The sequence below is a fragment of the Strix aluco genome, chromosome 11 (genome assembly GCF_031877795.1).
Source record: "Strix aluco isolate bStrAlu1 chromosome 11, bStrAlu1.hap1, whole genome shotgun sequence".
Lineage (NCBI taxonomy): Eukaryota > Metazoa > Chordata > Aves > Strigiformes > Strigidae > Strix > Strix aluco.
Window position 1 is genome coordinate 475,424 of NC_133941.1, and position 14,548 is coordinate 489,971.

Here is a 14,548-nt window from a genome sequence, read left to right on the forward strand (position 1 = left end):
TCGCCGGGAGAGGAGTACGAGCTCTCTGTAGCAGACTGTCTTTAATGTCATTTGCAGCAACGCGCCGACAGAGTTTATCAAATCCCAAGGACACTGAGTGGGTTTACTTCATATTTGAAGTATGCTGCCCCAGCGGGATTATGGCCCAGTGGGTTTTAAGGTCAACGCCAGCTGTGTGCCTGGACTGCGACGCAGCTGCCGTACGCCCTTGTGAGAGCAGAGCAGGCAGGAGCCTGTCCCGGCTTCCCGCTGGCCCCAGAGCAGCGGCCGGGCGGGGCGTCCCCGTGCCTTCCCCCTCAGTGCCGCTGAAAACAGAGTCACCGCCGCGTCCCAGCCCAGTGACCCCCGGCATCCCCTCCCCACCGCCCTGTCTCTCGGTCCGGCGTTCGGGGCAGGGGGACGTGAGCGGGCACCTTCGTGCTGCTGCAGCGGGCAGCTGCCTCTTTGGCCAGGGGAATGAGGGCGTCTACCGGGCAGCCCCGGCCCCACTCTCCTGGCCACAGCCACAGCGGAAGGACAAGCAAATGTGGATCTCCAGGCGTCCCTACAAGGCTTCCGCTCGGACACCCAGAGTGGGTGGCTGATGTGGGGGTCTGAGTTTAACAGAAAATAAAATGCCCCACGTGACGAACAAACACGCTGGAGGGAAAGCTGAGCTGGTAACCCCATCCCACACTCCCAGCTGCGCCGGACTCCTTGTCTTCTGTGGTTTCTTGCCGAGCCCCACACTCTCCTTCTAAAAACTCCCAGGGAGCTAACTAGGGGGAGCAGACTTGTATTCATTAGACTTAGACTTGCTAGCCAGGGATCTGTGTCTCTCCTGGGAAATGTTTTGGGGTCTGCAACTCAAAGAAGGCTGAAAATCCAGTTTGTTTCCTATGCTGAAAAACATGGGCATGGCGGCATGGGATAATGATGCGTTTCAGCATTAATTCTCAAGTTTCTGGGTCTTGTGGCTTTGTGTCAGATCCTGCATGCTCACTGAGGACAGTGTTTTGTGGTGTAATGATGAGATACCCACCAGTGAGTTTTACTATAACGGGTTGTTAAATAAAACGAACTCCTTGGGTAGACTGTGTAAACAGTCTCAGTATATATGTATGCCTGGGCATGGAAATGTGGTTTCAAACCAGTCAGAAAATGTTCCCAAAGAAAAAAAACCCTCATATACACGTGGGAATATGACAAAGCATCTACTTACTGTCCAAATATACTGTGGCATCTCCATGGGATTGGGTTTTATAGGAGCCGAGTTACTTTGAAGTGCTGGTTTATACTAATTTAGAAATTCCAAACATGAAAATAAATGTGCTCTAACCTTACATCTACTCAAATAAATCTGGAGGATTAGCCACAGAAAGGAAACTGGGAATTTACACTTAATTTGTACATTAGAAATGAGGCAGGAGTTCTTGTAGCAGACTTAATTTCTGCTTTTCACAGAACACGCTGTGTTTGGAGTTGCCAGCAGCACCTGAAGGTGCAAATGCCCCGTTACTGCAGAGCTGCCCCGCGCTGTTGTTTCGCCATAATCTGTTGTGCTTCTGGCTGTTGTTCTCCCAGCAGTGGGGGGTCGGTGTCTCTGCCAGCCCCTGTCCGAGGGACGGCTGCCCAGGGGCCAGTTTGCCCCGACGAGAGGTTCAAGCCTGAGCTTTGCAAGACTTTGGACCCAGCCCCAGGTCCTGCGTACCTGCGGTGTCTCTCACCTGGTATTGTGGCCAACAGTTGGGTATGCTGCTGTGGGAATTTATGCGGAAATATGACCTTCTGCTTGCCGTCAGGGCACAGGCAGGCAGCGGGAGCGGGGAGCAGGAGCCGTGTGAATCTTGTCCTTCCTGGGCAGGCAGGCTGGGCTCTGTGGGCTGCCTGCGCGCGGGGCCTTTGCTGCTCCCGAGCAGGGGAGTCTCCCCGGGAGCAGATCGGTGCCTCCCCGCTGAAGGTGAGTGGTGGGAACGCACCTCCCGGGGGCCTGGGACTCGCCCCTGCTTTGCCTCTCAAGCTCCAACAGATCCCAAACTGCAAAGGGAAATTCGGTTGAAGTGGGAGAAGTTTCTGTGCCTGGAAACCAGAACTTGTGCTGCTTTAGGTAAGAGAACAGCAAACGGCTCTGGCTGTGGCAAACACCATGCTGCCAGCTGGTGTGGGCTGGCCGGGCCAGGCGGGCACTGGGTCCCCTGGCAGAGGGGGGCCAGAGCCACCCCTTGGGTTTCTGGAGAGCCATAACCACAGCCTGCTGCACAGACCTCGGCATTCTTGGTAGCTAGACAGGCTAATTTTGATCCATTGAGCTCATCAAATCTCCTGTAACTAAATAATGGTTTAGGTGGAAAACAGGAGAAGGATAATTTTGGCCCAGTCCAGTGTTGCACGTGGAGGTGCATCAGGGCTGGGAGGACGCTGGAGGGGTGGTCACACGATCGTACAGGGGCGCAGCAGTCCCTTCATTCAGGGGTTTCAATCACTTTTGTTTGTGTAGCCCCAGACTCCCATGCGTGAACATGAACTTGCTCCCCAGGAGCCCCAGTGGGTGCTACCCTGGGCTGAGGGGATCTCGGTGGGTGGAAATGAAGGGATTTGCCATCTTTTTTCTGATTTTTCAAAGTCTGTTTTAGCGATGGAGAGAGAAGATTGGTGGGGCTGAGGGCACCTGGAGAGGTGAATAAGGCACCTAGAGATGTGGCCTGGGGATGCTGTAACAACACCTCGCTAAGCCTTGTAAATGCCAGTAGGTGTCTATTAAAACTGCACCGTTGTGATATTCTGGTCTGATGACCTCTTCCAGCAAGTCGGTGGAAACATAATAGGTCTGAGCCCCTGGCTGCGGTAATTTAGTGCAAACACGGGGCAAGCTAGAACCAGCAGCGGTTGGAAACAATCAATTAGAACCCCCTGAGCACCACCGCATGCTACCTACAGCGGCGCGGCCGCGCCTCCTGGCCCCGGCTCGTGCCAGCACACACAAGGAGTCCCCCGCTGTGACTGGGGGCTTCCCCGCTGCGGGGGCTTCGTGTGACTGCTCCTCTGCACCGAGGAGGTGATGGAAGGGTCGGCGTTCAAGGAGGGGCTGACCGCCCGTGCCGTGCCCCTCGTGCAAGGGGCAACAGGCCTTTGCCTGCAGCGTGGCCGTGGCCCCGGCCGTCCACTCGCGGATGCGTTTGTGTCGTGAACCTGCCGTAGAGCGCGGCGGGCTGTGCCCGGGGAGGGGTACTGCCCCCTTCTCACGGGGGAATTGGGTGATCAGAGACTGCCTGACCGACGCCTTGGCGTTGATCAGAGTGGTGACAGCATCAGGATTCGAGTTGAAGTCCCGCATGCATCTGCAGGAGCGATCCACTTCGCTTCCCTATTTCTTTTTCTATTTTGTTTTGGTTTTTGTTGGGTTGGTAAGGAAATGATTGCAAATCCTTACTTCCTTTTCGAGTTGGGCTCTAACACCTTGCAGCAAGTGGAGGAGGTGGCAGACTGTCTACGGCAAACTCCCACTTCGAGAGACCAGTAGAATTTATTAACATTTTTGAGCAGAGGGAGCAGTGCTAATTTCTAACATCTGGAGAGCAGCTCTGCTGGCAGCCGCCGCTCCGGCAGAGTGAGGCTGGCGGGGGCGTGGGACGGCTCGCTCCCGAGAAGGCCCATATCAAACGGAGCCTGGACGAGCCCCTGTTAGATGTGGTGAGCTGATGAGTGGGGCTGATATCAAAGCCCGTGACGATTTCACCTCGTTACCCGCTGAGTGTCAGCGGGGCTTGTCCAGCATGGGGAGCGTACGCCAGCCCCTCACGCAGCTCCGCGCTGGGGGCTGGGACCGGGAGGTCCCCAGGAGCAGGGGGCAGGGGGGCTGCAGCATCCTGCAGCAGCAGGGATGGCTTGTGGTCTGAGCAGAGCTGATCTGCTGTTGCCAGCACCTGTGCCTTCCTCTCCAGTTTCGGATGCATTTTTTGGAGGAAGGGACCTACAGATAAGCAGAACCTTGCAGGCGAGGGGTGGGATGAGCGGCACATTGGCTTGCGGTGTTTCTCTGGTGGGTAACTTGGGTATTCAGGCTTTTCTCCCCTTTCTGCTGTGCCCTCCTCTGAAGGCGGCGTGGCCAGGGTTGCAGTCCCCAGGTTTGTTGTTGTGCTCCCGAGGGTGCCACCACACAAGCTGCTGGACCAGAGGGATCCTGGGGCTCGTGGTGGGGCTGGTCAAGTGCAGGGCACAAACCCCAGTTCAAGTCTCAGGCCCCACCGAAGCCACAGGCTCTGCGGCCACCAGACCCGCGCAGAGACGGCTGCAGTCTGGCCAGGCGGGAGCAGCCGCTGGAGCAAGGCTGCCCATGTCTTGGGCCCGAACCATTGCAGGGTCGTTGCTCTGACAAGATTTCTGCAGCTTATGCGTTGCAAGCAGCACTGGAATACAGATCTTTCAATTCTAACCCAGAAACAAAATTGCCTGAAAGTCTGAATTTTGCACACACGTACCTCTATTATTTGAAGGAAATTTGGAACTTGTCTTCCCGTTTCTGTCTCATCTCTGTTTAAAGTATTATGCTGCTTCGTACTGCTCCCTTCTGGAGCAAAAGCCCTCTGGCTATTAGATTTTCATCCCATCGTCTGCTGACTGCTGCCAACATTCAGTGGGTTGTGAGCTGCTAGTGGCCAAAAGCCATCTCTGGTGGATCACCTAATTAAAAGGGGCCATTGAAAACCTGGTGGGTTCTAGAGAATGGCTGTGTGTGGAGTGATCTTTTTAGGAAGAGTTGGGAAAATTTTACAGGATAATGATAGCATTTGATGAAGAAGGGGAGATGTGAAAGATGAGAGGGTTTTAACATAATATAAAATAGCAGTTTCCAAAATTGTTTGACTCGTGAGTCCCCCTCATCCTTCAGTACGTCTCCTGGACCCAGAGATTAACTGCAGGTGGTACAGAGGACCAGGATTGGTGTGCTGTTGCATGTGGTTCCTTGGAGAGCGGTGGACCCAAGTCTGGGAACTGGCTCACACAGGGAGGGGGCTCAGGCCGGGCTTTCGGCAGTCAGTGTGGCAGGTCATTAAATAGGAAGGAAATTGTGGCTAAATCTCTGCTTGAGGGGACAGACATCTGCATCTGGAGAGCAACTGGTGCAGATGGTTTCTTCCCCGCGCTTTTTCATTTGTTGGACTCGTGCGTGTCCCAGGGGTGAGCCCAACGGTGGGAGGCTGGGATGGGTGATCCTGTGGATTCCTCCTGGGGTTCCCCCTGCCGGTAGAGCGCTTGGCTGCCTCAGCCTGCTGGGGCTCCCCGACTGGGGAGAGTGGCTTGGCCACTGTCAGATGAGCTGCTGAAGGAAGGTTTCAGGCTTTGGGGAGGAGCTGGGTTTGCAATGTTATGTCCCTGGGATCTCCTAACTGTCATTTTTTGCTGAGATTTGGTCTCATAGCAAGCTGCAAAGCTCAGTGGATCTTTGCAAACAGCTTTGGAAACATCAGTTCCTACAGATCTTGAAGACGAAATATAAAGTGGTAGAGGCAAGGAAGGACTTCCATACTTTAACCAAATAAGAGAGGTGTTCAGTTGCTGAATCCAGTAGGACCATTGATTTTTAACAGATTTTGAAATTATTCTGCTGATCCTAATTTCCTAACTGTGAGGGACAGGGTGGGGAGGGACGACCTGCAAGACGAAGCTGTAGAAATGCTATACTGGCAAGTCACCAAGCCCAGTGCTGTCAGAGGTGCCTGGAGAACGTCTTTTGCTTTGTACAGGTGCTGCCTGTGAGAGGAGATGGTGTGTGTGAGCCCAAGGGCTGGCCGCAGCTCGGAGGAGCCTGCACTCACACCTTCATTCTTCGCACTTTCCATAACCATCCGTTTAACCTCTTTACTTGGATTTTCGCAGTCCCCAAAATGAGGGCAGTGGGCTCTATCTCGTGCGTTAAGAGTGGAGGAAGGGCACACCCGTGGGCTGGGGAAAGAGCGCGTCTGCCGTAGGCCTCATCTTTATGCTTTGGTTGCTTCTGTGTTTGGAGTGCTCGGTTAATGAATGAGCCAAAAGGTTCTTTTAACCTTTCCATGGGTGCCGGGATCAAGTGGTGGTTTGCTTCTGGGCAGCGGTGCCGAGGCTGCGGAGTGGGTGACGTGCAGTGGTACCCATGGAGGACAGTGCGGTGGCGCAGGGCAGTGCTGCCTTCAGAGGCAGGTTTTACTGAGGATGGGTAAAGGAAGAGTAGAGTTCTGCTCATTATCTTGGAGCTTAAGTGATTCAGCAGAACTAATGAGGAAAATACAGGAAAACATTTACTATAAACTGTGGCTAAATGAGGCAGATTTGAACTGACACGTGCAAAAGACCAGTTGTGTTAGGTAAGAAGTTGTTACTTTAATGGATGCTTTTTTCAGTCCAGAATGGCGCAGATATGCCTTCAGAGCACTTTGAGCATGTAAAGTGCTAAGTGTTAGTAGTAGCAATAATAAAAAAATAACCCCTGAAGATTGAGGAGCCAAACTCATGGTTCACCCAGAACTCCTCCCTGTGGGAAGGGGTTTGAATAGTTTGAGATTGGTTGCTGAAGCCAAAGCTCAACATAAATGAGAAACACAGCTTGAGTGGTGGAAAGGGGGGCTCTCCCAAGGAAAGAGCAGCTAAGAAAATACAGCCTGAATAAATCAGGCATCGTACTCCACGCAGTTTTGAGGGGGACGCGTCAGTTCGGCTTTAGAGCGGGGCGGGTGTCCTTGGGATGAGGCGCACTCGGCTGATCCGCTCCTGGGCCCTGGGGAGCGGGGCCCAGCAGCTGCCTTTCCAGCGGGGGTGAATTTAAAGGACATGCAAACTCTTGCTGCTTAAAGGCATGCTATTTTGACTATGACAACCCCTTTGGAGCCTGTTGTTCGTTAATCTCTCTGCCTGCCCATTCCCAGGGGATTTGATTGTATAATCTGAAGTATTGTATTTAATGCAGGATGAAGGCTAACATAATAAGCTTGACCAGTCTTACTGGCGGCATGAAGGATGTGTGATTTCAGTTAAAAGACTGCTACTTTTTCATATTTCTCTGCTTTGAGCAGTTCCCCGTGCAGTTGCACGTGCTGCTTCAGCTCCCCGCAGGGTGACGTGCTGGTGTGGGCCAGACCCCCGGCTTGTGTGGAGCGAGGAAGGGGGACCTGTGCCGGGGGGAAGGTGTTTTGGGGGAGGGCTGTGCAGAGCGGGTCCTGCCAGGCTCCTGTCAGCATTGCCCTCAGCTTTCTTCACCAGCAGTTCAGCCTCTGGGATGTGGGGAGTGATGGATGGCCCCGAGTCCTGCAGGAGGAGGTGGCAGAGGAGACCAAAGGGGGCTCACGCTGCCTGGCTGCAGGCGTCCAGCTTCGGAGTCGCTGCTGGAGCTCAGCCTGGAGCTCTGGGGACTCCTCGGAGCTCTGACATTCTCCCTCACACCCCGAGGGAGGCTCCCGTTATAGACACTCCTAGCCCTTTCCTCCTGCACCTGAAGTGGCATGGCAGAAGACGGATGGCCACAGGAAGCCTGTGTTTGTTCAAGCACTCTGGCTGCTTCCCCGGTCCTGCCCCAGTCCTTCGACTCACCCGCGTCTTCCCTCCACGCCGCGTTCTTGCAGGCAGCAGCCGAGCAGACATACTGAGGTCTGCCCAGGGCTGCTGCTGCTGGAACAGCAGCCAGAGCTTGGGTTTTGCCCTCTGAGATGAGACGCGGTGCCGAGACCATCTTCCGGTGTTTCGAACCAACCTCACCTCTGGTGGTTTGAGGTCTGCGGCCGCGGCGGAGGTGGATGTGGCTGCTTAGATGCAGCGGTTTGGCCTGACCTGTGCTCAGCCTTGAGCTGATTGGAGGTTTGTGTCTTTGCAGAATCACTGGAAACAGCTTCTCGTTTGCTTTCAGCGGGCTGGTGGGCTCAGCCTTGGGTCAGCTCTGGCCCTGAAGCACCTTGTAAGGGTTGCGCCCCTCGACCGTTGCTGAAAACTCAGAAATCAGTGAAGGGCAAGACCAGTGGCACCTGGGGCTGCTGGGCATTTCGTGCCTCCGATTGTGCAGGGTCCTGAGTAATTCTTGTGCAGTGCAAAACAGGTCTAAGGTGATGAAAAGTCCCAGGAGAACCACTTGTCTTGCCTTCGCTCCTGGGCCATCACTCCTGGGCTCGCTGGTCTTCCCTCCTGGTTTGCCCTGCTCACTTCACCTGAGGGACATGAGCCTGAATTCCCCAGTCATTTGGGTCAGGTCAATGTCCCATGTGAAGGTGCAGAGAGGGAATGTTAGGAGCTGACAGGAAAGAGAAGAGTTGGGGTCGAGAGTAGAGAGAGGGAAGAATGACTTTTATAAGACAGGGGGAGAGAAGCTTTCCTGTAAAATAAAAATGAAGATAAGAGGCTGAAAAACAGCCAGGCATCAGGAACTGTGTGGAAGCTGAAGGAACGTGTTTCAGCACGGGGGTGACATTTGTCTGCGGCGGAGGGAGGGGCGGGTGTGCTGACAGGGTCATTTTTCTCCCCACGCAGCCGAAGCGGCTCTGCTGGTGCCGGCGGCTGTGGTGGGGTGGGTGCGTGTTCGGCCGGGAGCGGTGCTTGGCGGGGGCTTAACAGAGGGAACCTGGTGGTAGTTTTTCATTAGCAATTACCCCTTTTCAGCCAGGCCTCCCCAGTTTGGGGCTGGAGGCGATAGTCGTCCCGGCTGTGGCCGGTGTGGGGGTGAGGCGCACGGCGCTGCACGTGGATCACTCTGGCTTCCCAGGGCACCAGCCGACACGGGGATCTGTGGGAGAGGTCCCGAGGGCTGCTGCCAAGCGGGTCTCACTCTGGGGAGCCTCTGGGCAGGTGCTGTGGGCGCTGGCGGGCCCCCCAGCACCGGTCAGGAGGTGCTGATGTACCCCTGCGGCTCTGCCCCACGCTGTACCCAGGTGCCGTCCGGCTGGAGAAGCTGCTGGTGGGGCCGGGGCTCCCCGCGGGCAGGACATGCTCTGGGTTGGTCCGAGAGCAGACAGAGGGGTGTTTGGACAGCCCGTTGTGGGCGTCACACTGGTGTCACTGTGGGCCAAGGCTGGCACTGTGCAACTTGTGGTCTAAGTAAATCAGGGTGCAAATCTCATTTTAAGTCTTTTTTTTTTTAAGGACGTCTGCTGTGCTGTGGAGGTGCTAATTGCTTAGTGTGGATGATTCTCGAGAAAAATTCAGCAAGATTCATGTTATCAGAGGTTCTCAGCCCAAGTGCCTTGACTGGCCAAGAGTGCATGTTGATTTGCCTCCCATTGCCTAAAAAATATGATGGGAAGTTAGAGGAGCTCTGTGATAATGCCTGCCCTTGCGGCAGCACTACAATTAGAGACCGCTTACGTCTCAAGTGCCTTAACAGTAGAGTCCTCTTCTGAGGATGACATTTTCCTCCAGGCATCCCAAAAAGCCTGTTTTTGACAGTTCTGGTTGTGACACTCCAGCAGATAAACGCGTGATTGTGTGTACAAACTGCTGGCAGCACGGAGGGGGCTGCAGGATGAATGGGCTCTGCCTGGGAGGGGTTTCATGGCCAGTCTGGGCTCTGCCCGACACAGAGGAGGGCTTGTACTTTCTGTTTTCGTAATGCAGCCGGGCCGCCTTGCCACCATCTCTCGCTCTGCCCCTTTTCCTACAGTGTCTGTGCAATATTTCCGCGTTGGGTTTTAGCCTCTCCCTACTCTTCAGCTTTGAGGCCATGTCCTGCTATTCTCTTTGGACAGTATCCGAATTATTTTGAATATTCTCTCTGCAATCAGAGATTTCCCTGAGTCATACCTAAATGTTAATAAAAGCCTAATGGTTTATGTTAAGGAAGGCAAGAGATAAAACTAGAGCCCTTTTATCACAGACTTTAATGGCCTGAAAATGTCAGTTGTGTGGGAGCAACTGCCAAATTTTGAGCCTGTGAAGATGATGGCTAAGTCCCACAAATCAACAAGTTTGGAGCGGATTATCAGATGCTGGCTGTGTCATTTTCCCAGGACTCCAGGCATGCTAGAAGCCAACACTTTAATCCGCTCTGATACGATACATGAAAGGGGCCGGACTCCCTTTCCACTTACTGCTGCTCTGCGATGCTTTCAGACCCGCTGTAGTAGAGTCAGAAAAGCAAAAGCTGCAGGGCTTTTTTCTGAACTGCAGCCTGCTTTTGATTCAGAAACAAATTCCATCTTTGCTTAAGAACTATTTTTAAGGTCACAAACACAGGATGCAGAAGTCAGTATGTTTCATGGTTTTCCTGAGTGCTGCCTCACCACTCCTCTTCCTCCTTCTGTTTCCAGCAGACTTCCTTCCCGAAGGGACATCCTGCGCGCCTGCCTCTGGGGCGCAGCGCCCGGGGCTGGGAGCTGTAATGGAAATTCTGGGAAATCACTTTTTCTGCTCCTTTTAGGCCTGGGATAAAGAACTGAACTCGCACCATGAAAACAGCTGAACTCTTGAGCTCTGATGCGGCTGGAAATCTTTTATCTCTGTCCTGCTTTGTTTTTGCAATCACGCTCAGGGGTTAATCTGACTAACCCTCTTCTTAGATGTGGCTCCTTGGTTTGAATTAATTTGCATCATTTGTGAAATTTCGCAGAAATGCCGAGTACGCCCTCGTTGTGAGTGCGCAGGGTGACAGCAGCACTGCTCGGCTGGTGCTGGCTGGGGGTTGTCTCCGGCTTGTGCCTGACGTGGCTCTTTGTTAGCGTCAGAGTGGCAGAGTCAAATGTTTTGGGTGCAGAAGGATTCGAATCTAGACTTGCCCAATATATCTTTGAGTTACTGACTATCCAAAGCGTGTAGCAGAAAAATAACAGCAATACAGTAAATGCCCACGGGGTTGTTCTAAAACGCAGATGATAGAAAGAGATTGGTTTTGGAAGACGACTTAATGTTTATGCTTTCCCCACATCAGAGTAGGGCAGTTTGATTTAAGAAGGAGCAAGATTTAACCCATTCCGCTTGGAGAAAGCCTTTTAGCCCAGCCTTTAAGTGAGGTTTCCCAAGCTGCCGTGTTTGCCTGGTGCCTGCAGAAGGATGTGGCTTGGCCGTATCCTGTTTACCGTAACGTGACAGAGTTAAGATGTCCCCTCGGTGCTGCGGTGTACAGACAGCAGCAGCACAGCGTGTGACCCACCCTGGGACCCCAGAGGGGGAAGCGCCATATGTCTCCTCCTGCCTGCCCGTCGGAAGAGCTGATGTCATTTAAAGAAAGGTGTTTCAGAGGAAGGATGTATGTGGCCAAAATAAAGCTTGGCCTGCGTTAGAGTAGTTACATCCTGTTTACTGTGGAAAACACTTTGTGCTGATATTGGCTCTGAAATGCGTGATTTATAAGCTGGCAGGCAGCAGATAAGGAACTTCCCGTGATTTTGGCCACCTGTGAGAAGAAAGGGCTGTGTCCCTCAGGCTGGGAGGCAGACAAAGGCCGGTCCTGGTTCCCCGGAGCAGCTGCTGCCGAGACGAGGTGCTGAGCATCCCTCGGGCTCCCAGGCGGCCTGAGGTGCCTCTGTGCCTCAGTCTCCCAGCGGGAAGGAGCTTTGTGAGCTACAGGCGATTAATACTGGTAAAGAGTAGTGAAGAGGGGCTAGAGATAATCATCCCCGAGACAAATAAATAAACCCAAGTGCATGTCCAGAGGTCTGGCTGTGAATGAGAGGGACCATTAAATCAGAAACGTGAACGGCTTGCAGTATCCTCTGTATGGTATAAAGTTGTGTTGCTCTGTTACAGGGGGCAACATACACACTTCAGAATTGGGGCTGCGATGTTATTTTTTAATAGAATGAAATACTGTAAAACTGCAAAATGCATTTAGCAAAGTCACTTGCATCCACAACACTTGATCCTCTCGTCTCAGTCCCATGTGAACCGAGCTGCAGCTCCGAGCATGTTGCCTTCTCTTTGGCGCTCGCTTTAGCAGAGGAAGTTTTTCAAATCAGTCTTTGTTACTACACGGCTGATGTGACCGGCAGCAGCGGCGGGCGCGGGGTCTGGTGTCTGCTGGGGCGCAGGGGTCCCAGATCAGGGTGGTTTTGTGGAGAGGACCCGCTCTGCCGCTGCAGCAGGGAGATGAGCCCTGGATGTGTCTGCTCCCCCCGGGCAGGGGGTACGAGCCCTTCCGCAAACAAGGGAATGGTCTGCAGCGTGTGCCACTGCGCAGGGGCTGCTGCGGGCCTGGGATGGGGCTGGGGCTCAGGATGCCAGGGTTTGCTGCCCAGTGCTGTTTGCTGACCAGCTGCCACAAAAGAAGGAGGGCTGGCTGGCACCTGCACCTCACACCCAGCCCGGAGGGGGCTGCTGCTGCCTTCTCCCATGCAAAGAGGAGGAGGGGGCAGTGCCATGCTGACCGTCCCCCCACAGACCAGCCCTGGCCGCTGCAGAGGGGTCACCAGCCCTGTGGTGGTCTGGTGGGGGCTTCCGTCCGTCCCTTGATCCTGGAGACGCAGCCCAGTTGTTTCACATACATTTTGGGTTTTAGCAAGTTTCGTCCCCGTTTTTATCCAGTGATGTGTTGCTGTAGTGTGGCACCACGGGACCCAGGACACGGGGTCGTGGCCAGGAGGACAGAGAGGCGCGAGGCAGGAGGTGCTCCCCAAACCAGGGTTGGAGCAGAGCCGGGGTCCTGCCCGGGTCTCATGCTCTTGCCTCATCTTCTAAACTGTCTGGAGAGGAGGTAGAGCTGAAGATTTATTCTGGTTCTATTAATGAAATAATAATGATAATAAGGGAATTAAAATAGAGGCCCTGGTGCACTCAGCCCAGGGAGGAGGGAATGTGCTAAATGGGCTGGTTGTCAACTTCTCCTGCCTGGTGGAAGCGCAGGTCCAGTTTCTTAACAGATACAACCTCAAATTCCTGCATTTGTTCTGCTTAAATTAGCACTCCTGACGATTATTTTGGAAGGAATATCCCTGTTATGGCTGAGTTCAATAAGGCGTAAAATGTGCTTAGTTTTAGGGGTGTGGGTTGTGGTGTCTTGTCTAGAGTTTTGTATAAGCACTTTGCGCAATCAGGGCCCTCATTTGGTGCGTTTTCAGGCCCTCAGCAAGTACCCTCAGCTGCCGGCAGGTCAGCCCCCCCTGTGTGCCCACACCCTCGAAGGGGGCAGCGCAACTGTGGCTTCTCTTAAGACTAGCCTGAAATGACAGTGTAGATGATGTGGTAATGGCCCTTGAAACATGCCCATCATTTGAACACTTCGGCTGGACCCACTTGCCACAGCAGTGACAGCAGGTAAACTGTCGGCAGCAAGACTGTTGTGATGTTCAGACGTTGTTGAATCCATCCACATTGTCTGAGCAGAAATTATAAGGAGAGTCTCAGAGGATTCAGGGTGATAAATCTTGGGTGCGTCTTGGCAGGGTAGGAGGAATACGAGGCATCAGTCCTGTTTTCAAATGCTGCTGTCATGCAGCAACTGTGCTAATTAATTTAGCCCAGGATAGTCAAGTCTGCTGTCTTGCTTTGGGCCAAATGAGCCGAGGGCGAGGAGTCCTTAACAACTGTCCTCTGCCTTTGCCCCTTGACGCCCTTGCTCCCGCCACAGCCGGGCGCCTGCCGGCCTGCTGGCCTGAATTTAACGTTTCTGTAGAAAAGGCAGGTCCTGCTCCCCCAGAGCTTTGAGGAACAGCTTGGAAGCAGAAGCCAGAGGCAAATGATGAACCTCTTGTGGTCCTGGGCACAGGGCACAGCTGTACTTGCTCCCCAGGGCACGGCGAGTGGCTGCGGGCTGAGGCTGGATGGGGTCGGGGGCTCCAGCATTCCTGGGCAGAGTTTTGCAGCCGCTGCTCTTCTCTCCATGTCCCGCAGAACGGTGCCTCCTTCTGCTCAGCAGCTTCCCCATCCCATCCTGTCCCAGTGGAAAACCAGTGGAAATTTTGCTGTTGACTGCAGCAGCAGCAGCAAGATCAGAGCCAGGATTTACAGTCCTGAGAGCCGCCAGCAAGCTTTTTTCCCCCTCCTCGCTTGGCTTCGTTCTCATTCACTTCCTCACTTGCGGGGAAATAATATTTTGAGTTCTTTTATTGGAGAAACTTTTTACTTCACCTTTTGTTTGAGGCGGAAGGAGCAGGCGATGGCTGCTGGACTTGCAGCTGAGCGTGACTCCGTGTGTCCCCGAGCACTGATGCCAAGCCGACCCGTGGGAAGGGGACCCATGGCAGCACTGGGGCGGCCCATGGGACCAGCGAGGGTCGGCAGCCAGTGGCCCCTGGGGAGGGCTCACCTTTGGCGGGCTGGGGAACCTGCCCTGCGGCACAGCCCCCTGCAAGGAGCCCCCTTGTCCCTTTTTACTGTCACACCTTGTGTGGAGGGGAGGGTACTGCTACAGTAAACGGGCCTTTGGCTGGAGGATGCCCTCCTGGGGTGCCCTGTGCCTGGGTGGCTCTGGCAGCGATCCCGGTGCTGCCCTGATCCTTCCCATAGCACGGGCAAGGGCACAGCTCCTCCAACAGCTCATCTGCCGCAAAGCCTCATCTGGATTTGGCTCCGAGGGTAGATCTGGCAAGCACAAAGGAAGCTCTTACAGCTCTTTGCTCCCATATTAACCAGTTGCATTTTCCTATTCCGTGACTTGGTAGCGAGGAGCTTTCCCTGGGCAGTTTGT

General features: G+C 54.0%; 1 protein-coding gene across 1 annotated transcript in view; it reads left to right on the forward strand.

Moving 5' to 3' along the window:
* PLXND1 (plexin D1) overlaps nucleotides 1-14,548 on the forward strand; it is an 80,763-nt gene that overhangs the window by 5,669 nt on the left and 60,546 nt on the right. The window lies entirely within an intron of this gene.